General features: G+C 41.9%; 2 protein-coding genes across 2 annotated transcripts in view; one reads left to right on the top strand and one right to left on the bottom strand.

Annotated features, from left to right (window-relative positions):
- The window catches only part of LOC122562839 (radial spoke head 14 homolog), a 707,211-nt gene that overhangs the window by 296,269 nt on the left and 383,935 nt on the right, over positions 1 to 27,007 (bottom strand). The window lies entirely within an intron of this gene.
- gnaz (guanine nucleotide binding protein (G protein), alpha z polypeptide) overlaps positions 15,276 to 27,007 on the top strand; it is a 290,550-nt gene continuing 278,818 nt past the window's right edge. The window contains exon 1 of the mRNA XM_043716093.2: positions 15,276 to 15,596. The gene's annotated coding sequence lies outside the window, so the exon portion shown is untranslated. The remainder of the gene's footprint in view (positions 15,597 to 27,007) is intronic.

The raw sequence follows: 27,007 nt of genomic DNA, 5'->3' as shown, positions 1-27,007 counted from the left end.
TACTTTTGCTTTACTTGAGCAGTCACGGGCTGCTACACTAACTTTGAGGCCCTGCTTATTAATTTCTTTCCTAGTTTTAAACAAACTTTCAGCAAGATCTCACTCCTCTTTCTGCCTATGTCAATGGTAGCAATATCAATCACAATCTATGGTTTCTCACCCACTGCAATTTAGGATGCCCTAAAGCTGCTCAATAACATCTTTGTCTCTGATATTTAAAGGCAAACTGGAATCACGTCTGTAGTCACAGAGAAACTGGATGATTCTCCATTGAATTTCCTACAATTACTGTTTTCTGACCTCTGTTATGACCAAGGCGGGGGAAGTACACCATTGCTTTAGTCCCACTACACCTCAGGTCACAACATAAAACAAAAATACTTCTCCCAGTTACAAGACGATCCAATTAAATATACAGTATTATGTACATCAGATCAAAAAGATCTATCAACTAGGTTTCTTAATAAACACAATTATGGTTTATTATCAAAACAAAATTTCTTCAATAAACATACATTAACAGACAGAGTCAGTAAAGGAAAGCATAAAATCTTTACCCTCTATACATTCCCAAAAATAAACATAAACGCACATATTATTCAAGAGCATATGAGAGAAACAGATTTCTCTGCAGAGATTGGCTTTCTGAAAAAGAAAGTACTTTGACCAATGCGTTATTCATGGAGGTAAAAGGATAACATATAAAATGTGCCAGAAACAGTTGCTCTGCGGCGATGGCATATGAGGTCAAGTTGCTAATCATGGCTATCTCTGAAGTCTTGCAGGCACAGCTTAATCCGAAAGTACAATCTTAAGATATTTCTTCAATTACTCTTTCAGAAGAACAAGTAGATTTCACCCTGAACACATGAAGTGCGTTTTGTTTTCAGAAATGAGAGGGATCAGTGAACAGCAAGATTTCTTCCAAATCAAATTGTTCTGATCAGGTTTCTTTCCAAGTTAACTTGTTCTTAGCAAGCTTCCGTCCAACTGAACCAGGTAAAAGAAGGACCTCATCAATCCAGGCAGTGTTTGAAAAAAAAGCAAAGGTCTAAGCAAAGCAAGCAGTTATCATCAATCATGTAATTTACTAGAAGCCTTGTTAAAAGAAAATCTCCAATGTCCACAATGAACTTCCATTGAGCGCTTTTAAGGAAACTCCTCCATGTATTTCCATAAAACTTTAAATAAATTAACCCTTTAAGACCCAGGTCCTTAAACAATATTAAATATAAAAACCTTCATAGCATCTTCCGTCTGCAAACCTCACCCTCTACCCCGAACCATCTTTGGTGCCTGGACTCGGCTCTACCTGTCCTTCCAAGAGGAATCATCAATTGTACCATGAACCAGAACTGAATACTGTTCTGACAGCAAGATGCACCAAGGAGACTGCTGCCTGTTTTCCCCTTTCTGTCTGGCAATGATCCATTTCCTCTCCTTCTGTCAAGTCTTAGGCTACGGGGAGACCACTTGCTGAAAAGTGGATATGAATGTAGCTCTGAGGCTTGCTGACAACTGCAGCAACACTAGTTGTTGCTGAAGGAGCAACAGCTTGAGCTCCTCCAGGGCACAAGTATCATCCTTGAGTTCCTAAATAACAAAGAATGCACAATCAATAAGACTGAGGTGCCCTCCTTTTCCAATATTCATAGGCAATTATCCAAATCTAAGAGAAATTATCTTGAGACTTATCTGTGAGCCTAAGTAATATTCATGCATTGAATCCGGGAGAACAAGGATTAAACTTGTTTCTTAAGCTCCCCAAGGTACCAACAGGCAGCCAGCAACCCTGCATCCATCCATCCTAGCAATGTGTTGATGCTTTCAGGAGATGGTTGGGAGAAATTGTAGGAGGGAGGGCTAAGATAACTGATTATTCATAGCTAATACTCTAGAAGCATAGAATTATAGATGGGATTATAGTGTTTACAGCACAGGAGTCTATTCAGCCCATGTATGTGCCAGCTCTCTGCAAACATGGGACTGGGATATCATAGCAATTACAGAAACATGGCTCAGGGATGGGCAGGTCTGGCAGCTTAATGTTCCAGGATACAAATGCTACAGGAAGGATAGAAAGGGAGGCAAGAGAGGAGAGGGAGTGGCATTTTTGATAAGGGATAGCACTACAGCTGTGCTGAGGGAGGATATTCCCGGAAATACATCCAGGGAAGTTATTTGGGTGGAACTGAGAAATAAGAAAGGGATGATCACCTTAGTGGGATTGTATTATACACCCCTTAATAGTCAGAGGGAAATTGAGAAACAAACTTGTAAGGAGATCTCAGCTATCTGTAAGAATAATAGGGTAGTTATGGTAGGGGATTTTAACTTTCCAAACATCGACTGGGACTGCCATAGTGTTAAAGGTTTAGACGGAGAGGAATTTCTTAAGTGTGTACAAGAAAGTTTTCTGATTCAGTATGTGGATGTACCTACTAGAGAAGGTGCAAAACTTGACCTACTCTTGGGAAATAAGGCAGGGCTGGTGACTGAGGTGTCAGTGGGGGAGCACTTTGGGGCCAGCGACCATAATTATATTTGTTTTAAAATAGTGATGGAAAAGGATAGACCAGATCTAAAAGTTGAAGTTCTAAATTGGAGAAAGGCCAATTTTGATGGTATTAGGCAAGAACTTTCGAAAGCTGATTGGAGGCAGATGTTTGCAGGTAAAGGGATGGCTGGAAAATGGGAAACCTTCAGAAATGAGATAACAAGAATCCAGAGAAAGTATATTCCTGTCAGGGTGAAAGGGAAGGCTGGTAAGTATAGGGAATGCTGGATGACTAAAGAAATTGAGGGTTTGGTTAAGAAAAAGAAGGAAGCATATGTCAGGTTTGGACAGGATAGATTGAGTGAATCCTTAGAAGAGTATAAAGTAAGTAGGAGTATACTTGAGAGGGAAATCAGGAGGGCAAAAAGGGGACATGAGATAGCTTTGGCAAATAGAATTAAGGAGAATCCAAAGGGCTTTTACAAATATATTAAGGACAAAAGGGTAACTAGGGAGGGAATAGGGCCCCTCAAAGATCAGCAAGGTGGCCGTTGTGTGAAGCCACAGAAAATGGGGGAGATACTAAATGAATATTTTGCATCAGTATTTACTGTGGAAAAGGATATGGAAGATATAGACTGTAGGGAAATAGATGGTGACATCTTGCGAAATGTCCAGATTACAGAGGAGGAGGTGCTGGGTGTCTTGAAACGGTTAAAGGTGGATAAATCCCCAGGACCTGATCAGGTGTACCCAAGAACTCTGTGGGAAGCTAGAGAAGTGATTGCTGGGCCTCATGCTCAGATATTTGTATCATCGATAGTCACAGGTGAGGTGCCAGAAGACTGGAGGTTGGCAAACGTGGTGTCACTGTTTAAGAAGGGCGGTAAAGACAAGCCAGGGAACTATAGACCGGTGAGCCTGACCTCGGTGGTGGGCAAGTTGTTGGAGGGAATGCTGCGGGACAGGATTTACATGTATTTGGAAAGGCAAGAACTGATTCAGGATAGTCAACATATGTTTGTGTGTGGGAAATCATGTCTCACAAACTTGATTGAGTTTTTTGAAGAAGTAACAAAGAAGATTGATGAGGGCAGAGCAGTAGACGTGATCTATATGGACTTCAGTAAGGCGTTCGACAAAGTTCCCCATGGGAGACTGATTAGCAAGGTTAGATCTCATGGAATACAGGGAGAATTAGCCATTTGGATACAGAACTGGCTCAAAGGTAGAAGACAGAGGGTGGTGGTGGAGGGTTGATTTTCAGACTGAAGGCCTGTGACCAGTGGAGTGCCACAAGAATCGATGCTGTGTCCTCTACTTTTTGTCATTTACATAAATGATTTGAATGCGAGCATAAGAGGTACAGTGGAGGTGTAGTGGACAGCGAAGAGGGTTACCTCAGATTACAACAGAATCTGGACCAGATGGGCCAATGGGCTGAGAAGTGGCAGATGGAGTTTAATTCAGATAAATACGAGGTGCTGCATTTTGGGAAAGCAAATCTTAGCAGGACTTATGCACTTAATGGTAAGGTCCTAGGGAGTGTTGCTGAACAAAGAGACCTTGGAGTGCAGGTTCATAGCTCCTTGAAAGTGGAGTCGCAGTGAATAGGATAGTGAAGAAGGCATTTGGTATGCATGATTCGGAGATGCCGGTGTTGGACTGGGGTGTACAAAGTTAAAAATCACACAACACCAGGTTATAGTCCAACAGGTTTAATTGGAAGCACACTAGCTTTCGGAGCGATGCTCCTTCATCAGGTGATTCAATCACCTGATGGAGTGGCGTTCCGAAAGCTAGTGTGCTTCCAATTAAACCTGTTGGACTATAACCTGGTGTTGTGTGATTTTTAGCATTTGGTATGCTTTCTTTTATTGGTCAGAATATTGAGTACAGGAGTTGGGAGGTCATGTTGCGGCTGTACAGGACATTGGTTAGGCCACTGTTGGAATACTGCGTGCAATTCTGGTCTCCTTCCAATCGGAAAGATGTTGTGAGACTTGAAAGGGTTAAAAAAAGATTTACAAGGATATTGCCAGGGTTGGAGGATTTGAGCTACAGGGAGAGGCTGAACAGGCTGGGGTTGCTTTCCCTGGAGCGTCGGAGGCTGAGGGGTGACCTTATAGAGGTTTACAAAATTATAAGGGGCATGGATAGGATAAATAGACAAAGTCTTTTCCCTGGGGTCGGGGAGTCCAGAACTAGAGGGCATAGGTTTAGGATAAGAGGGGAAAGATATAAAAGAGACTAAGGGGCAACATTTTCACGCAGAGGGTGGTCCATGTATGGAATGAGCTGCCAGAGGATGTGGTGGAGGCTGGTACAATTGCAACATTTAAGAGGCATTTGGATGGGTATATGAATAGGAAGGGTTTGGAGGGATATGGGCCGGGTGCTGGCAGGTGGGATTAGATCGGGTTGGGATATCTGGTCGGCATGGACAAGTTGGACCGAAGGGTCTGTTTCCATGCTGTACATCTCTATGACTCTGTGACTCTAAAAGCAACTCAGCTAATCTCTGCCCATGTTTTCCCCACAGCCCTGCATTTTTGTCTCTTTATACAATAATCCAATTCCACTTTGAACCTGTGATTTAATTTGTCTCCAGCACATTCTCAGGGAGTGCATTTCAGATACTAACCACATGCATATCAAAAAAGCTCTTCCTCAAATTGGATCTAATGTCATTCACTTTTTTTATGCTTTCATGTTATGTAAGCAACAATGCCTATGCCAGCATTTGTTTCTCATCCCTAAATGTTCTTGAGAAGGTGATGGTGATCTGTCTTCTTGAACAGCTGCTGTCCATGAGGAGTTGGTACATTCACTGTGCTATTAGGAAGAGAATTTCAGGATTCTGACCCAATGACAGTGAAGGAATGTGATATAGTTCCAATTCAGGGTGCTTTGTGACTTGGTAGAAACATGTAAATAATGCTGTCCCTATGAACCTGCTATCTAGAAGGCAGGAGTCAAGGATTTGGAAAGTCCTTCTGAACGACTTTTGCCAAGTTGTGGTAGCGCATTTTAAAATGGTACGCTCACCTCCGATAGTGCATGAGTGAACATTTGAGGCAGTAGATAGAATTTTGATAAAGTGGACTGCTTCATCCTGGGTGTATTCAAGCTTCTTGAGTATTGCTGTGGTTCTGTTCGCCGAGCTGGAAGTTTTTGTTGCAAACGTTTCGTCCCCTGTCTAGGTGACATCCTCAGTGCTTGGGAGCCTCCTGTGAAGCGCTTCTGTGGTGTTTCCTCCGGCATTTATAGTGGCCTGTCCCTGCCGCTTCCGGTTATCAGTTTCAGCTGTCCGCTGTAGTGGCCGGTATATTGGGTCCAGGTCGATGTGTTTGTTGATGGAGTTTGTGGATGAGTGCCATGCGTCTAGGAATTCCATGGCTGTTCTTTGTTTGGCTTGCCCTATAATGGTAGTGTTGTCCCAGTCGAATTCATGTTGCTTGTCATCTGCGTGTGTGGCTACTAGGGATATCTGGTCGTGTCGTTTCGTGGCTAGTTGATGTTCGTGGACGCGGATCGTTAGCTGTCTTCCTGTTTGGCCTATATAGTGTTTTGTGCAGTCCTTGCATGGGATTTTGTACACTACATTAGTTTTGCTCATGCTGGGTATCGGGTCCTTCGTTCTGGTGAGTTGTTGTCTGAGTGTGGCTGTTGGTTTGTGTGCCGTTATAAGTCCCAGTGGTCGCAGTAGTCTGGCTGTCAGTTCAGAGATGTTCTTGATGTATGGTAGTGTGGCTAGTCCTTTGGGTTGCGGCATGTCCTCGTTCCGTTGTCTTTCCCTTAGGCATCTGTTGATGAAATTGCACAACAACTACTTACAGATACCAACACCTACCAAAAGAGGGAGTTTGACCCCACCCCACAGCTCACCAATAGGATAAACAACACACTGAGGAACCTACAAAAAAATGGACAGATAACCAGGTCTGACCTACAAAGAATGAAACCTGAAAGCAACAACACCCCCAGATTCTATGGACTACCTAAAGTGCACAAACCAGACATCCCACTCAGACCGATAGTATCACTACCAGGGACACCATCACACAAACTGGCTAAAGAACTACAGCAGAAACTGAAACACCTGATCAGCGGATCCAGACACTCTATACAATCAACACAGGAATTCTTGGACATCATCAGAAATATACATATAGACAAGGAAGAAACCATGGTCTCATTCGACGTAACGGCACTGTTCACCTCTATTGACAAAACCCTAGCCAGAGAAACAATAGCCAACCTGCTGAACAGACATAACAGACAACAGGACGTTGACCCACCAACAAAGACGGCATACTTAAACTTCTGGACTTGTGCCTCACAACACACTTCACATTCAACAACCAGATATACGAACAAATCAACGGAACACCCATGGGCTCATCGATCTCGGGACTCATAGTAGAAGCAGTAATGCAAAGGTTAGAACAAACAGTCTTACCACAAATTCAACCCAAACTCTGGGTCAGATACATTGATGACACCTTTGTAATCATTAAAAACACGGAAATAGAGAAAACACACCGGACCATCAACTCCACATTCACAGGAATCCGATTCACGAGAGAGGAAGAAAAGGATAACCAACTCCCATTCCTAGACGTGATGGTACAGAGAACACCAAATGGAGAATTCACCACAAAGGTACACAGGAAAGCCACACACACAGACCAAGTCCTGAACTATGAAAGCAACCACCCCAATACACACAAACGAAGTTGCATCAAGACACTATTCAAAAGGGCCACAACACACTGCAGCACACCAGAACTGCAAAAAGAGGAAGAGGAACACCTATACAAGGTATTCGCCAAAAACGGATACATCAACAGATGCCTAAGGGAAAGACAACGGAACGAGGGACATGCCGCAACCCAAAGGACTAGCTACACTACCATACATCAAGAACATCTCTGAAATGACAGCCAGACTACTGCGACCACTAGGACTTATAACAGCATACCACACTCAGGCAACAACTCACCAGAACGAAGGACCCGATACCCAGCATGAGCAAAACTAATGTAGTGTACAAAATCCCATGCAAGGACTGCACAAAACACTATATAGGACAAACAGGAAGACAGCTAACGATCCGCATCCACGAACATCAACTAGCCACGAAACGACACGACCAGCTATCCCTAGTAGCCACACACGCAGACGACAAGCAACATGAATTCGACTGGGACAACACTACCATTATAGGGCAAGCCAAACAAAGAACAGCCAGGGAATTCCTAGAAGCATGGCACTCATCCACAAACTCCATCAACAAACACATCGACCTGGACCCAATATACCGGCCACTACAGCGGACAGCTGAAACTGATAACCGGAAGCGGCAGGGACAGGCCACTATAAATGCCGGAGGAAACACCACAGAAGCGCTTCACAGGAGGCTCCCAAGCACTGAGGATGTCACCGAGACAGGGGACGAAACGTTTGCAACAAAAACTTCCAGCTCGGCGAACAGAACCACAGCAACGAGCACCCGAGCTACAAATCTTCTCACAAACTTCTTGAGTATTGTTGGATATATCAATGTTTCCTGGTCCCCAATTAGAGACATAGAGATATACAGCACAGAAACAGACCCTTCAGTCCAATTTGTCCATGGTGAGCAGGTATTTTATATAAATCTAGTCCCATATACCTCTAAACTGCTTCTATTCATAGGTCAATCCAGATGTCTTTTAAATGCTGTAATTATACCAGCCTCCACCAGTTCCTCTGGCAGCTCATTCCATACATGCACCACCTGCATGAAAAAGTTGTCCCTTAGGTCCCTTTTTGTATCTTTCCCCCCTCACCTTAAACCTATGCCCTCTAGTTGTGGACTCCCCCACCCAAAGGAAAAGACTTTGCCTATTTATCCTATCCATGCCCCTCATGATTTTATAAACCTCTGTAAGATCACATCACAGCCTCCAATGCTCCAGGGAGAAAAACCTCCCGGGTCTTCAGCCTTGTGTTGCAGCCCGCTGCAACCCTGGCAACATCCTTGCAAATCTTTTCTGAGCTCTTTCAAGTTTCCCAACATCCTTCCTATTAGGAGGGAGACCAGAATTGCATGCAGTACTCTAATAGTGGCCAAATCAATGTCGCATACTCTGCACCAATTCTATGCACCGGTCAATAAAGGCTTTCTTCACTATACTACCTCCCTGTGACTCCAGTTTCAATGAACTATAAACCTGCACTCCAAGGTTTCTTTGTTCAGCAACATTCCCTAGGACCTTACCATTAAGTGCATAGGTCTTGCCATGATTTGCCTTTCCAAAATGCAGCACCTCACACTTATCTAAACTAAACTCAATTCTTCCACTAAGTTTCACTCTATTTACTCTGAACAGGCCCTTACTGATTTTGAACGTCTTCACCAAATGCCTCCCAACCATCTCTAAAAAGGACTACTTCAGCTTTTCCAATATAGCACAAAAAGAAGCCATTTGGCTCATTGTATCTGTGCTGGCTCTTTGATGGAGTTATTCAATTAGTCTCATTCTTTTACTCTTTCTTGTAGCCCCATAAGTGTTTGTGTGTGAAACACTCATACAATTATATTTTAAAAGTTAGAAAGAATTTGCTTCCACCACTCTTTTAGACATCACTGAATAGGTAATAAAACATACTCTCATATTGTCTCTCATTCCTTTGTCATTCATTTTAAAACTGCATCCTGTGAGTACTGACACGTTTGCCACTTAAAACAGTGGCTTCTTACTGCTCCTCCATCAAAATGATACAACATTTTAGGTGTTGAAAATATGTCACTTCAAACCCAGCTTCCCTTAAGATGCACTGTTATTTAATTTCATCCTTGGAAGTATTATGTCAGAGATTGGCACCAAGAGCCCCTCATTGTTTTGATCACCTCCACTTAACTACCTCTGTTCTAAGAACCTCTACGGCATAGAGGTTTACCTTCAATAGGATCACAAAGCCTGCTTTTTATACTCCCCATGTGACATTCAGATCCAATAAATTCCACTGAACAGGCAGTTGATGTGATCCTGTCCATTTTACAATATTTATCAAGATAAATTTCTACACAATTGAATAAAAATAAAATACTGCAGATGTTGGAGAACGGAAATAAAAATAGAAAATTCAAGAAATACTCAGCAGGTCAGGCAGTATCTGTGGAAACAAACATGTTAACGTTTCAGTCAAGAAGTGTGGCACTGGAAAAGCACAGCAGGTCAGGCAGCATCCAAGGAGCAGGAGAGTCGACATTTCAAGTATAAGTCCTTTTCTCCTAATATTAACATTTCAGATCAGTGAACCTTCATCAGAACTTTGATGAAGGGTCATAATGAACTTGAAGTGCTAGTTCTTGTGCAGAGTTGACTTTGAGGGCAGGTTATTGTAGAAAGCTGATAGGGTCACAGCAAGAAATGTTCAGTGGACTGGGCACTCAGTTTATGGACAGTTATGCAGAAGGAGGAACTCAAGTTATCTCGGGGCTTCACACACACAACAAAAATTAAGATGTCTAATATAGAGAGAATAGTCAAATCCATGTATCCAGTATGCCTGAGAAACAACTGCTTTCAAAATGGCATCATTTGGTTTGAAAACAGACAGGTTTTGACTTGAACAGCATATTACAGCTGGAGCTCAGAAATAGTAATTTCTGGAGATTATTTAAACTTCACTGCCTGTCTGGTAATGTTGAATTCAGAATCATGCGCTCATGATTAGAAACGGTCTGACCTTCATTCCACTGAGGTAGATTTAAGTTCTGAGTTGACTAATTGGAATATTTAAAGATGCTTTAAGAATATGACACATTCAGAAGGCACAGTTTTGATATAAAAAAGAGTAAACAATTGGATCTAAATTTTGCATGCATTTTCAAGCATGGATTGCGATCTATCCTGCTGAGGCAGGCAGAATGCAGATTTTGTGCTGCCATCTTATTTTCCTTTTTTCTGTGTGCAGATGAATATGATTCACATTACTGACTAGCTGGCTGTTTGTCAGGGGCTGCAGAGTATGAGAGGTTAGCACATATTCCAGCTCATCTTCAGCTCTTAAAGGCCTTCTGTTGGTCGTTAAATGGAAGCTTCAGTGAATGAAAGAGAGTTGCTGCTGCCTCTTATACAAAAAGTGGTGCAACTGTGGCACTGTTGAGCATGATCAGGGTGACAGGCTTCATGTTCCAACCACTGTCATTGCCCTTGTTGTTGTTTCTCTGAGGTCCAGACTACTACCTCCAATGACAAGATGGTGCCATCGAAGCTAGGTCTTTTATGCACAGAGATGCTTGATACTGTACTGCAAGACCATCAGTGGTCTCACCCACTAAATGTCAGCAGGCACACTGCATCTACTGGCATAGCGCTGCATAGGAGCACTGCAACAGGCAAAGGAACATGGAAAAATGGCACTAAAAGAAATACAGAAGGTCGTTATCTCATTGCTGTTTAAAGAAATTGATTTATTTTTGGATGGTAGCAGCTTCTAATATAGGCCACTGACCAAGACGACATTGATGCGACTTTTTAGTTGGATGGTAAGTCGGGGAATGGTGTCCATGGTGGTGAAGGACTCCCAAAGTGTAGGACAGTCAGAGCAGGTGCTCTCAGACAGTCCTTCTGGAGTGAAGGGTTCCAAATTGCCTCCTGCCTCCTCCACTTTCTCCTCCTCCTTCCCAAGAAAGCCCAGGTTCCCAGTGGTAATAGCTGTCTCCTCAAGATGATGTTGTTGCAGTGAATGCAGAGCTCTTCCCAAGTGATTTTGGGAGGGAAATCATTGCTTACAAACTTTGATAGTTATCTCCACAATGTTTCTAGTGGCTGCATGTCTTTCAAGTTCCAATGAACAAGAACCATAGAATGTCCACAATGTGTGGTCTGCCATCGAATTCATCGTCAACAGTACTTGCAAGAAGACTCTGATTTCTCAACTAGGAAATATCAAGACTGGTTTGACAAGAACGACCAGGCAACCTAGAAGCTACTAAATGCCAAGTACAAGGTAAACCTGAAGTGGGAGCACATCCAAATTTTGAAGAAAAGAAAAAAGGTAAACAGACATTTTGAGGCTAAGGTCTAACAAAGAAAACTAACAACCCAAAGAACGTAAGTAGAAAAAGCACTGGAAATTCAGCAACTCAGCAGCAACAATAATGTCCGTTGATTCTTCAGCACAGTCAGGACCTTCTATGGGCCAAGCACCAAAGGTCCTACCTCAACGGAGCTAGAAATGAAGGAATCAAGGACAGAGGTCCAATCAGTGATCATTGGAAAGAGCACTTCTCCTCAATCAAATTTCCATCCTTGACATGAGTGGCCTTGACCACATCTAACAGCATGCTATCCATAATAACCTCAGCATAACACCAGCCTGACATGAGGTTGAAAAGGCCATCCAACAGCTGAGGATCAATAAGGCCATTGGCGCTGATATAATTTGTTCTGAAATATAGTAGAAAAGCATTCTTAGCACAAATACATGACCTCATCTCTCTGGAAGAAGTAAAGTGGATGCTGTAAATTGTGATCATCTTCAAGAAAAGGCATCAAGTGTAGAAAGGGGACTTCCTGCTATCCACCACAGGAAGGTCATTTTAACATTTTTTATATTCATTCACAGGATGTGGGCATCTTTAGCTAGGTCAGCATTTAATGCCCATCCCTAATTGCCCAGAATTCAAAGTTCAGAACTTAAGTGGCACATAGCCCTTGTGTGGCTGGGAACAGCAAACTCAGCCTCAAAGAAATGCAACATCCCCAGTGACCAATAGAAATTTCTTGTCCAAGACTGCCCAGATAGAAGAAGAATCATCTCCAAAGGTGCCAACTATTTCAAGCATCTCTAGGTAGAGACCAAGAACAAGCAGTGGAGTGTGTGGGCAAAAATCCAAACACCCTACCGACCCACTTCTTCAAACATGCCTGGTCTGTATGTGGGGAGAGAGGATCCAGAATTGGACTGTTTATTTAGCTTGGAGTTGAAAAGAAAGTCATCCTTAGCCTTGAGGGGCTGCATACGAAGATATAGACATTAATGGTGCATTGGGTGACATTTACTATATAACACATTGCTGTCTAGACTGATCAAGTCACATAGAAATCAATACAGCCATGTGTTTATTGACCACTGGTAGCACCTCATGTGAGACTGCAGGACTTGTTGTAAAAACTGACAATGTTCTGACCTCCTTCTTGGTGAATTTGAGTTTCTCAAGCATTATTCTTGGTCAGGTGGAAGTATGAGAAATGCTCTCACTTCAAACACATTTTGAGTGAATCCTTCATGGAAATGGATATTTCTTCTCGTAGTTTGCAGAGGCTTTAATTTCTGCAGCTTATGGCATATTTGTTGGTCATCTTGCAGATCTAGATGGAACAGTAGGCCCTTAAGCTCTTGTAGGTTATGTACAGGTGACCAACCCCTCTTTCTTCTTTGAATAGATACAGTAACTTACCAAATTACCTCAAAAAACAAACCTTCACTAACATTTTCACCTTAAAAGTCAAAGCATCATGGATGGAAGTTGCATTTTCTTCTCACACTCTCCACTCCATCCATTACCATGCCCCCATTCTCTCCCCAGCTCCCAGGCTGCATTCCCCTAAACCTATTTAAATGCCTGATTTTAAGCTGTGCGAAGCACTTGTCTGGCTGGGATCAAACTCAGCCATGAAGAAATACAACATCCCCAATGACCCATGAAGATTTCTTGTCCAAGACCTCAAATAGTAAAAAGATAAACCATTCCTGATGCTTTAGGTGTCTCTATATCATAGAATTCCTACAGTGTGGATACAGGCCATTTGGCCCAACAAGTACACACCAACCCTCCAAACAGTAACCTACCCAGACCCATTCTCCAAGCCTATTACTCTACATTTACCCTTCACCTACACATCCATGAACACTATGGGCAATTTAGCATGACCAATTCACCTAACATCTTTGGATTGTAGGAGGAAACTGAAGCACCTGGAGGAAACCAACATAGACACGGGGAGAACATACAAACTCCACACAGACAGTCGCCCGAGGCTGGAGTCGAACCCGGGTCCCTGGTGCTGTGAGGAAGCAGTGCTAACCACTGAGCTACCATAGCATAATGTACCCATGCTAGTGCCCTTCCCACAATGAGGCACCACGTGCACTATCCCTTTTCCCAATAACTATCTAAGGCTGAACAAAACTTCACACACTTTGTGTTGCAATAAACTAAAACAAAGTTTATGTTACTTATCTTATGTTACATTATCAGGATCATCTATTTCATTTCTATCATGACCTGACATCATCCTTGCCTCAGCTCAATTCTTGCTGAAACCCTCATTCACACCTTTGTTAACTTCAAATGGATGATTCAAATGTTTTCTTGGCCAACCTCCCAAGTTTGAGCTATTTCAAAATTCTGATGCCCTAACTTGCATCAATTCCCTTTCACCCATCACGCCACATGTTCTATGATCTATATTGGCTCCCAGTTCGACAAGGCCTAAATTTAAAAATTCTCATTCTTGTTCCCAAGTCCCTCTTTGGCCTTGCTCTCCCTATCTCTAATAGTCTCCAGCAGCTCTACAATATTTGGAGATCTTTGCAATCTTCCAATTATTTTTTCGTGCTTCCATCTTTTGAATTTCCATTGTAGTTTCAGCAGGAAGCTGGTCAATTCTTTGGAGCAACAGCAGAAATTGACCCAAATAGACATCTGCTCTAATTATGTGGCTTAACGTCAAATTTTGCTTGATAATGCTCCTATGAAATGCCTTGGGATTTTTAATCATGTCAACAGCACTATATAAATGCAAGTTGTTGTTGTTTCTCCGCAGTTCCACATAGCTCCCCTTAATGGCAACAACTGGTGGGAGATTGGAAAGGACCCACATACCAGGAGTGCAAACATGATAATACTGCACTTAAAGGCAATAACGACTAGGGAACGAACCTGAGCCTAAGGGCGTGCAAGAGCTGAATCAATTTGCACAGCCTGCCAACCTCAAATGGAGGTTCTGATTGTATTGTAGTGTGGATCTGTGCTGTCCACAAGACCAAAAGAAAAATAAAATTATATCAATGGCAATTTTAAGATTTATAAAAAGGGTACTACTAAGCAGAAAATTTTCCCATCAGCTTTGCAATGCAGCTATTCAGGGCATCAGCCAGAAATCACACAGATACACTTCAGCAATGTAAAACATTACTGGAACTTTTTATTATGAATCAACAGCATGGAGCAAAGCCAAACAGTAGAATAATTGGGAAAAATATCCCCCATGCTGGCAATGTGTTTCTAACAGACACAGCTTTGTGCTTCTCTGCCTTACTGGAATGTCAGTTCTGCTCACAGCGAGAGGATGCCAGTATACACTGCAGCACCCAGATAAAAAGCTAACAATACTTGGACAAGATGAGTTCTAACACTGTTTTACCCATTGTTACTTTTAATCATCAAAGGGATTCACACCTGTGTGATATTTTTGTTGGTGCAGGTGTCGTATTAACTAAGGATAGAAATACTGATCGATTGTAGTTATCATTTCTAAATACTCCCCTTTTCCCTGTACAGCTATGGAGCAGGCAGCAAGCAATTGATTTGCCAGTAGTAATGGCAGTCCAGACAGCATCCTCCACTGGCAGCCAATCGGGGGACATCGTGATTTTCTGTAAGCGCGCACCTCAAACAGATCAGCTGTGCTACTGTAGCTGCTGTGAGTGGGTCTCAGCAAGGACTGCTCAAGCCTTCCTGTCAAAACGAATATTAGCTCTGTGGCTGGTGTTGGCGTGGACCTACCCACGCCCCCCTCATTCCCCCCTCCCCACCCTCCCCCATTCCTTCCACACACACACACACACGACAACTTGATTACTGCACTCTAATCAAATCACACCCATACATATTCTGGAGGAACCAGGGAGAAGAAAGGGAAAAAGAAGAGTGCTGCTAGCTGCTGGGATCTGTCTTCGACACTACTGCAGTGATCCTGGCTTCCTCCCGCGGCAGGCACTGATGCTGCTGTGAAGGATAGGGAGGCACTCTTAACAGTGTGTGTACACAAAACAGCCCGTCATGACAAGAAGCTGACTGCTGAAGCACGCAGGGGTAAGTGGAGCTCTCCTGTCTTTTGCTCAATACACTCACCCTCTTGCTGTGCTCTCTTGTGGATCTGCTGTACTTTCAAATAAAAGATTTTTTTTTGGTCCATCTACTGGTCTGTGAAACTTGGCTTGCTGCCATCATTTCCCCCATAAATAATTTGCAGCAGAGTGTTAGAAAAAGTGTTGAATGGATTGGGAATGAGGATGAGGGAAATTGATCTGGATATCAATGGTATTCAAGGACCCTCGGACTGCAGTGCAATGTACTTATGAATGATTAAATATCACTCTAATAATTCTGAGAGTGTTCAGCTATAATACTTGCAATGTTTTTCATAAGCAATGATTTCATTTACTAATCTAAAGAAATATATGACCCAGTTTAAAGGGTGTTTCTCTTGTAGAAAAATGACATTGAGAAAAGAATAAGAAATAATAATATTAGCTTTTTGCTACATTTTACTGAATATTATTGATAGTATTTCTAATCTGCAGAGTATGTGGGCTTCATTATAAAGAGGATAGGACAGCATTTGCTCCCAATGCCATTTCAGATATGACAGACCGAAGGAAAAGAAAACCCTAGGGAAATGTATGCTATTTTGCACTGCCTGTGAGCATCCAGTAGTCAGCTCCTGTTTCATTTATTATAATGATGTCATCTACAGGGTATCTGAATTGAGATTGTTTTTGCCTGTTTTCTTGTAAGATTCAGTGCCAGAATTTCAATAGGTGCATACTGAGTGTAGCACAGAAACAGATGAAGCTCAACCCTTCTGTGGTTGGACAATCTATTGAGGTAGGGATCCAGATTGTGATGCTCTTGAAACACTGCCACATCCCACCTGAAGGTTGAATAAGACAGTAACCAATTTAAGCATTAAAATTAAACTTCCCACTTTATATGAAACTACTGTCAGCATCTCTGCTTGCAAGAATTGCACCTGCAATCGGAAAAGCAAGATAGCATGTGACCATTGCATCGGCGCAATTGCTGTCAACAAGCAGGCTTTAAACGGTGGAACAGGTTTTACTAATATCTCTTCATGTTGTCCGCAAACTGTATTCTGTTACCACAAAATGTTTGACCTAAGGTGTATTTGTCAATCACACAGAGAATTTTTGAAATCAGGATTTGAATGGGAATGCAAAGTGACAATTATTCTGTAATGTGGGTCAATAGTTTACTCTGTATTCCAATAATTAAGCTGTTTAAGCACACATTTTGCATCTTGGTTGACACAAATTCATGTCCCAGGTGTGTCTGATGCTTTGGCCCATTGCCAGGCAGTTGATCAAATTTTATTTACCTTGCTGTACTGCAAAAGGTGTATTTCATATAAACACAGGACTTCAATTCATTAGGGAAAGGTGGCAAGTAATGGTTTTAACCATGGAGTGAGTTTGCCTGTGCTTTATTGTGGACCCACCCTTGAAATGCCTGTCACAAAATAACTGTGCTTCTGATATCTTTACTTGCAAAGTTGTAAAAGCAGGAGGCTCAGCATGGTGGAATTTAAATTCAATTCATAAATAAGAAATATAAAGCAAGTTTTTATTAATAGTGACTAGGACACTCACCCTATCATGACAACTAAAATCTCCCAATGAAAGCTATAACCAAATGGAGAGTACCTCAGTTTAAAAAAGAGAATTCCCGATGAAACATTTGCACTGGCATGCAATTAAATTCTAGTTTACATGATATAAAAGATGTATTTTTTTAATGGTGAAAGCAGTGAAGCTCCCATTTAGCTGTCTGAGAAATGCAGTTAATGTGGTTAGACTTTGCTGCATTAAAAAGGACATGAAGGTGTGAAAGAAATAATAAGGACAAGTCGACATACATTTTGCACATTTGCCTGTAGTTAATTTTGAAGGCAGGGCTTTGTTAATGCTCATGAACATTCTCAGTTAAAGTACGATTCTTCAAGAATGAAAAGGGAAGGGAAATGATTCAGAACATGATAAAAAAATTAATCTGAAAGAACCAGGTAATCTGATAATAAATGAAATGTGTTCAAGTCCTACTGTCAGAGAATGAACCAAGATGTCAAATAAAAACAAAATATTGTAGATGTTGAAAGTTTGAAATAAAAACAGTATTTGCTGGAGAAACAGGTCGAGCAGCATCTGTAGAGAAAGAAATAGAATTAATATTTTGAGTCTGATATAACTCACCCAACAAAACACTGGGTTCAAATCCCACCACACCAGCTGGTGGAATTTAAATTCAATTCATAAATAAGAAATATAAATCAAGTTTTTATTAATAGTGACTAGGACACTAACCCTATCATGATAACTAAAATCTCCCAATGAAAGCTATAACCAACATAAAACTGATAAATATTGGTAAGATTCCTTACTGACCTCAGCACCCCACTGCCCAATTCTACTCCGCCAGGTAAATAGTGTGATGGCGAAGTTTTTGTAGAACATTTTTCAGTTACAAATCAAGACATCAAAAAGAGTTGTGGCACAAACGGCACATCACAAATGTACAACAGTTATGTTTTATGACCAGGTGTGTAATCATTGTCGTGATAAAGTGGAATATTAATTCACATGGATCCTGCAACTCCTCCAGTTCCAATTTTCACATACTGAAATTACAGATTATAAATCAGTAAAAGCTTGTGGCTCAGCACATTTACTCTGAAGGAGTTGAGTGTAAAACCTGGGAGGGTTCTAGCATCAGCCCCAGTATGTGCTGGGTTAGCCAGTCTCAGCCAGCTGAGTAGCAGTTGTGATAAAAATGATATTGAAGGGTGCAGGGTAAATTGATCAGTATTATATCAGAACTAAAAGGGTGAGCAGATCACACAAACTACAATTATATTTCCTGAAGCAAAGAAGATTAAGGATGATCTAAGTTCTTAAGATGATTAAAGGAGTTGATAGGATGGATGGAAAAAAGCAATCTCTTCTGCCATGGTGGTCAAGGACAAAGGGAAACACTTAAAAATTAAAATTATACCTTGAGGGAAACTCTCTCCCTCAAAATCTTTTGAGGCTCGTGTCAATGTAAATATTTAAAATTGAAGTCAGTAGGCTTTTTCAGGTGAAGAGTGTTAAGGATTAGAAAACATCCAGATGGAGATACGAAACATCAGTTGTGAGGAATGGAATGAGAATGGCATGATGGGATGAATGGCCTATTCCTGTCACCATGGCCTTACTCATCCTGGATTACAGAAAGCAACACAGCCAGGATGTGCCAATATATAATGCCAGGCTGTGATGATCTTTATCTCTTTCTGTAGTTGAACAGCGAGTCAAAAGTTTACACAGGAACATGGGCTCCTCACCCCAGCATAAAATTCAGGATTAGAGTTAGGCCGCCAACCATTTTATGATTTGGAGTTGCTGGTGTTGGACTGGGATGTACAAAGTTAAAAATCACACAACACTAGGTTATAGTCCAACATGTTTAATTGGAGGCACACTAGCTTTTGGAGCGCTGCTCCTTCATCAGGTGATAACGGAGGACACGATTCTAAGACACAGAATTTATAGCAAAAATTTACAGTGTGACGTAACTGAAATTATACATTGAAAAATTTCAGTTACATCACACTGTAAATTTTTGCTATAAATTCTGTGCCTTAGAATTGTGTCCTCCACTATCACCTGATGAAGGAGCAGCGCTCCAAAAGCTAGTATGCTACCAATTAAACCTGTTGGACTATAACCTGATGTTGTGTGATTTTTAACCATTTTATTGTCTTCTTCCTTTTATTGATTTGAGTTGAGACTTCTTCCCACAATTAAGAGGAACTTGAGTCTGTGAGAGCTGCCTATCTTGAATCAGCAGCATCACTAGGAGTAATGGCAACAACCGGGCATGCAGGGAATCACTCGAAAATGTGGAGACATGAGAATCCAGACAAAGGCTATGACAGGGTGAGGGAGAGGGACTGTTACATTGTGAGGTTTGGGATGAATACCTGGGGTACCTCTGAAAATGGAGCTAGAAACAAACCTCATTCCCATCCAGCATGGCCACTGCTGGCATCTGGACACTTGGCATGAGCCTTTACTGCTGCAGGAAAATCCCAGTGTTGGCCGGGGGAGGCCCTTCAGCAGCTATGAAATGGCCACCTAAGGTCTTCAATTGGCAAAGAGCAATCAGTCCACCCTGCCACAGGTGAAATACCAATAGGGATGGCAGATGTTAAGCAAATTCCACTACCATGACACATTATTTTAGATACTCCCCTCCCTCAGCCTACACCAAGGGAGTATAACATTCTACTCATAATAACCAGTTGTGTGGTTCCATACAGCAGGAAAAGCTTATTGTATTTTTGGTGAAGAGGAAAGTGGCAAAAAGTAACCAAATTGTTTGCTAAATCATCTTTAAGTTTTAAAGCAATTGTTTAATTGGCAATTTTGTAACATTGAGAATTTTACTTGCAATCACAAAGTTTAAATTTGCACAACAGAACTCTGCCTTTTCTGAATAAACATATAACTTTGTCCCAGTTGCTCTTACTCTTATCAAAATGAACTGTTGTCAAACAATTATTGGACTATACCTATAGCATTAGAATGCAATCTATTCAACTCTGACAAAAGGGTTGATCACGTAACATACCCCATGAAATTTCCAGAAAATCTTTTATCTTCAAAGAACACAACTTCATGTTCATTTAGTAATAGAAAAGTATTCCATTTTTTTGAATGCATCGAGGCAACCTTATGTTGGCTGTTTTTACTGGATTTGTAGTTTTTGAATCCACAATAATTGTGATTGGGAAAAGAATCTTGATTCAGGTATTTTAACTTGGTAATTATATCCTCAAATGAGTTTCACAAAATCTAAGTTAAATAGCTTGCTTAAATTTATATCCTGAGCTTGACTGTCCTTATTTCATTTTCCTTCGTAATCTCCTTCTCCCTTGTGAAAAAAAGTTCAAGCAAGAAGTCACTGTTCATAACTTTACATTCAAATTCTGTCATTATATCAAGGTTAAAAGAAAAATGGTGGAACTGGAAAGCTTAAAAGAAGTCATTAACTCTGTGATGCTTTGGCAAATTGTTCAACTTGTTCAGAATGAAAACAACATTTGACTCAGCTAAACAAACTACTCTGAGTAGAAACTTCACAGAACACTAGCAGCCCTGAAATTCCATGCATGTTAATCCAGTTTCCACCTGTGACTCTGGCAGCAGAACCTCCCAAAAATGCTGGAATTTCAAGGTTATTATTCATTCACACAGTGGCTCACTGGTTAGCAATGCTGTCTCACAGCTCCAGGGACCTGGGTTCGATTCCAGCCTCGGGTGACTGTCTGTGTGGAGTTTGCACATGCTCCCTGTGTCTGCGTGGGTTTCCTCCAGTTTCCTCCCACAATCCAAAGATGTGCAGATTAGGTGAATTGGCCATACTAAATTGCCCAGAGTGTTCAGGGATGTGAAGGTAGGTGCATTAGTTAGGGGTGAAGGTGGACAATAAGGTAAGTGAATGGGTCTGGGTGGGTTACTCTTTAGAGGGTCAGTATGGACGTGTTGGGCCGAAGGGCCTGTTGCCACGATATGATGTGGAGGTGCTGGGGGTGGACAAGGTCAGAAGTCACATGACACCAAGTAATAGGCCAACATGTTTATTTGAAATCACAAACTTTCAGAGCACTGCCCCTTCATCAGGTAAAGGGGCAGTGCTTCGAGAGCTTGTGATTTCAAATAAGCCTGTTGGACTATAATCTGGTGTCGTGTGACTCCTGACCAAGATTATTAGTGATAGGGCAGGTTAGAACGATCACAAAACAGAAAGTGGTGCAACACAATGGCAGCCGGAAGTAGTTGCAGTGAACACAATGGAATAGAGTATTGTCACCTTAACATTTGTGGACCTGCATATTGATCCTTGTAGCAGTGATTTCCTGCTCATTATGTCCCATTATGCCCAATGGCTCTCCCACCATAAGTCAAACTCCTGCAGGTGTAGGCAAGTAATGAGCATTTACCACTGTCTTGGCACCCAATTTTATGTCCTCTGGCAGACAGGAAACGTAAGCACATTCCCAACTGGAAGTATACCCACCACAAAATGGAATATTGCAAAGGGAAGATCTCCTTTACTCACACCTGAAACAGGTCTTTTTCATGTGAATAAAGGGCCAAACACTGTTTGGGTCACTCACCCTAAACTGGTTGCCTCGAGGCAGTCAACACCATCACAGATTTTAATTTGAAAAAGCTGGATTGGGCTGTCATGTGCATCAATAAAGAAAAATTATTTATATGAACGTAAGCTGCTGGTGTTCTTGACGAATTGCCACAACTCACAAAGCCCAATTGTCCCCTATGGCGTATTCTCCTAACCACCAATTCAATTACACAGCTTCCTGTCTTGATTTTTCACTGGGCCTCCTCTCCTGAGCCTCAATTCCCATCCATCGGTCTCCCATGCCAATGTTGGGGGAGGATCCCCTCATTTAAAGGCACAAAGTGATATCAATCCACTTCATGATCCCTACCATGCAACACTCTGGTCCATGAGCTAAATCACCATTCTGACATCCCCATCTGGATACCAGACATTGCTAATGTGAACATGGTGGGGGCCAACTAAATTTGGCCCAAGGCCCAATATATCTAGCACTCATCATTCAGGGATGAGGGCCGCTGAAATCCAACATTATCAAGTTTTTAGCATGTATTGTCTGAGCATTCATCAGAGCAATGCTTTTAATGCATTACAGGCAAAGCAGCAATTGATATATATCATTTGTTTCAATTCCACAGCAATATTTAGTTACAACAAAAGTGCTCCAAAATGCACATACATTCATTCCCATGAATGCATTTAAAGTACAAATTTTTGTTAGGACTAATTGTTTATTAAACAGTGAAAATGCAATCAATACCAGGGAAAACAAAAAGATATTTTGCAGAATCCTGTGCCCTCCTGTGGCGAATTTGGCTATGAGAAGCACATAATCAGGAGGTAGGGTGGAGAGTGGGGATTCCAGCTAATTCCTATCCTCTACTTAAGGCTATGTGGGTGCCCTTCCCACCTGACCCTGTAGCCAACTGAGCCTCATTAGTGGGCAATTAATGCCTGCTTACAAACCTCATCCCATCAGCACAAATATTAATCCATTGATGAAAAGTGGGCTCCACATGCAGGTAGCACGACAACAATAATCTGTTGGAATTGCTTGTAGGTTTCCAGAGGGGATCCCCTCATTTAAAGGCACAAAGTGATATCAATCCACTTCACTATCCCTACCATACAAACACCTGCCACCATCACTTTTACCTATAGTGTGAGAACCAGAGACAATCCTATGGCTTTGGGTGAGTGTTGTATCTGCAGCAAATACCACCTTCCCAGTGGTATGCCATTCAACAGAATTGCCAGCTTCTGATTGGCTAGATGATTCAGGGCTTCCGCTGTCTCTCTAGCTGATGGCCATTGTCAAATCTCTTTGGCATATTATTGAGATTCAGTGTTAAGTGCACATCATTCTGGGCTATGGAGATAGGAAAGTCTCAGGTTCAATCCCATAAACTGAAGCAACTTAGCTGATCTCAACTGGAGTAATGAGATCAGATCGTTTATCCAGAATAATACCGAACAAAACAAGGTTCTCAATCTTGATTACCATGAAGTGAACTCCAGGTATTACTTGATTGTACGGCACCGAATAATCAGCCAGTAACAGTCATTCCCCTTTGTAATAAAGTTGTATCAACAGCAGCTGGGTGCTGGAATGACAGCTTATTCGAGCAATAGAACAGAATTTGAGTGATAGCAGACAGCCTGAAATCAGGAGGATATTTTTCTCCCTGGAGCAGGAAGTCTCCCTGAATTTCATGGGCAGCACCCAATTAAATAGTTGCCACTATTTCTGGCATCCTATTCGGAGGGTTGTCAGTTCTGTAGCCTCAGCAGTGCCACCTAAAACAGGGGCTAGTTTGGAGGTAGCCTTCATCTGGTACAGAAAGAAACCTTTAACAAAATTAAGGGGCTAAGTGTTGGAGGGGAAGCCCCTTCAGGAAAATTGCTGGTGCTGCAAGCAACCAGCTCAGACTGTCACCATCAATGCTGAGATGGTGTAGCCCAATGTCAAATATTTGAGGGTCAGAGCTGCTTCGAGTCATTCTTGTAGGCTATCTGCAGACACCTCCACTAACAGTCAGCTGCTGTCCAGCACCCATGATGAAGTTGCTTGACTATCCACGCATAGCAGTACAAGGATAGTCGAAGGCACACAATAGAGAATGCACTGAGGGAATGCACTGGCATGACTAATTGATCCAATAAAAATATATACATTTAGTTTAGAATGTTTATTTCTTGCTAGCTTTTAATTTGAAATGTGATCAAGAGAACAGTGCGATGGTCAGTGACAGGGACTTTGGTCTGAGAGCCACTGGGATTGTCTTTACTGGTTTTGCAATCAGGTGACTGACTAGAAAGAGACTGTTTTGATCACCTCAACCTTTCGTCATTCCGTTCTCCTCCTCCTCCTCTTCAGCTAGTTGCCATACAGATAGTGTGGACTATGCCCTCATGATAGCAAGGCAGGTCAGCATTTAGCACATGACCATGAATCTTGCCACATGCCTGGCTAAGTTCTGCAGGGTGTCTTGAGAGTGGTCCAATGAGTGAATCATTATTTAATCAATCTAATAATCTGAAAAGTCATTCTGTGTGGCAGCAAAGTATTCATGACATGCATTCTGACAAGGTGTGCATGAGTTATACACCAGAGTCATGAATCATGGAATCAAAAGATGGCCCTTGGCATGCATTAGATACCTCTAGTAGGTTAAGGTTGCTCAAATACCGAAAGCATAATGAATTACTGAATGAAGATATCATGACTGCTGTCATGTTACCAGGCACTAACTTGCCAGATGCACTGAGTATAGTTATGTATCAATTGGATATTGAGAGAGTGGATCATTTTGGTTGCATTGCATTTCACAGTAGACATTATGACACCCACATGCAACATGTATGCAGTCATAAGTTCATAAGATATTGGAAAATTAGGCCAATTGGCCCATCAAATCTACTCCACTATTTGATCATGCCTGATATGTTCCTCGCCCCCATTTTCCTGCCTTCTCCCCATAACCCCTTCAATCCATTATCAATTAAAGATCTGTCTAACTCCTCCTTAAATGTATCCATTGTCCCAGCATCCACTGCACTTTGGGGTAGTGAATTCCACAGATTCACAACTCCTTGTTTAAGTAGTTTTTCTTCAACTCTTTTTGTTAATTTACTACCCCTTATCCTAAGACTATGATCTCTTGTCCTCGAATGCCCCACAAGAGGAAGCATCCACTCCACATCTATTTTATCTCCACCTTTTATTGTCTTGAACACCTCAATTTGACCTCCCATCATTCTTCTAAGTTCCACAGAGTATAGACCCAAACTGTTCAACCTCTCTTCATATGACAAACACCTTATCTCTGGGATGATTCTAGTGAACCTCCTTTGAACATCTCCAATACCACTACATCTTTCCTCAAATAAGGGACCAAAACTGTGCACAATCCTCCAGGTACGGTCTCATCAATGCCTTGTATGGTTGCAATAGTACTTCCTTACCTTTATATTCGATTTCTTTATCTATAAAAGCCAACATTTCATTCATTTTCTTTATTACTTGTGACTCATGAATGAGGACGACCAGATCCCTCTGTAACATAGCACCCCGAAGTCTCTTCCCATTTAGATAACAGGTCAACTTCTCAGTCAAAGGCATTCTGCACATGAGGAAACCTGAAATCTTCACAAAGTCATATGCACACTCCACCTGCTTTTCTCTCAAGACAGAAACATATTCAGCTATCTCAAGGCCTAAGAAACATCACTGTTGTAATAAGCAAATATTGTCTGCTACTGTCTGAATGAAACTTTATACAGAAAAGACCATGGCTATGATCCCATCCAAAGCCATTGACAATGTAATCGACTCCCTGCTCTGAGGGTGAAGTTATGGTTGCTGGAGGTGGCAGAAGATTATGGTGCAAGAGGTTCAGTGAAATCACCTTTACTGAAGTGGAGACATCTCCCAGCTTGCACCTGCTAAGTTCAGGCAGAAGATTTATTCCCTAAGCACACTGGGTACATATTAGAATATAAAAACAGAAGAACATAATAGTGATAAGAAATAACAGTGATAGGAGAGTCAACGGTTAGAGGAACAGACAGGAGATTCTGTGAACGAGACCCCTAGATGGTATGTTGCTTCCTGGGTGCCACGGTGAGGAATTGTATTGACAGAATTCTGAAGGGGGCGGGTGAGCCACCAGAAGTCGTGCTATATATCGGTACCACAACATAACTAGGAAAAGGAATGAGGACCTGAAAAGTGAGTATAGAGAGTTAGGTTGGAAGCTAAAAGTCAGAAAAAGCAGAGTAATCATCTCAGGAGTGCCATAGGCTAGTGAGACTCGGAACAGAAAGCGAGTGCAGCTGAACACATGTCTGCAGAGCTGGTGTAGGAGGGAAGGTTTCAGATATGTGGATCATTGGGATACCTTCTGGGGAAGGTGGGACCTGTACAAGGAGGGTGGGTTGCACCTGAACTGGAAGGGTACCAATATCCTGGGCGGAAGGTTTGCTACAGCTCTTTGAGAGGGTTTAAACTAGCTTGGTAGAGGGATGGGAACCTCCGGATCAGAGGATGGGGTAACTAGTGAGCAAGCAGATACAGTGTGCAGAGAGCCTGTGAGTAAGGATAGACAGTTGATAGGACAAAGTTGCAGTCAGTGTGATAGGTTAAAGTGTGTCCATTTTAATGCAAGAAGTGTCAAGAATAAAAGTGATGAATTTAAAGCAGTACTTGAAACTATGATCTTGTGGCCATTACGGAGACTTGGAATGGTTGTTCAATGTTCAGGGGTTCATGTTCTTACATCTGGTCAGTGTGCTTAGGGAATAAATCTTCTGCCTGAACTCAGCAGGAGCAAGTTGGTAGATGTCTCCACTTCAGTAAAGATGATTTCACTGAACTTCTTGCACCATAACCTTCTGCCACCTCCAGCAACCATAACTTCACCTTCAGATCAGGGATCAGGGATTGTCAATGGGTTTTGTCAAGGGTTTATTCAAAAGGAATAGGGAGGAGGGTAAAAGAGGTGGGGGAGTGGCATTGTTAATAAAGGATATTATCACAGCTGCAGAAAGGGAGGTTGTCAAGGAGGGTTTCTCGACTGAATCAGTATAGGTGGAAGTCAGAAACAGTCACTTTATTTGGAGTTTTCTATAGACTGCTCAATAGCAACAGAGACAGGGAGGAGCGGATGGGGGCGGTGGGGGGCAGATTTTGGAAAGGTGTAGGAGTAACAGGGTTGTTGTCATGGGTGACTTCAACTTCCCTAATATTGATTGGAACCTCCTTATTGCAAATAGTTTGGAAGGAGCAGATTTTGTCAGGT

This window comes from Chiloscyllium plagiosum, unplaced genomic scaffold, assembly GCF_037043375.1.
Source record: "Chiloscyllium plagiosum isolate Xiang-an unplaced genomic scaffold, Cpla_swu_hap1 HiC_scaffold_24, whole genome shotgun sequence".
Classification (NCBI taxonomy): Eukaryota; Metazoa; Chordata; class Chondrichthyes; order Orectolobiformes; family Hemiscylliidae; genus Chiloscyllium; species Chiloscyllium plagiosum.
This window is presented reverse-complemented; position numbering and strand designations above follow the sequence as displayed.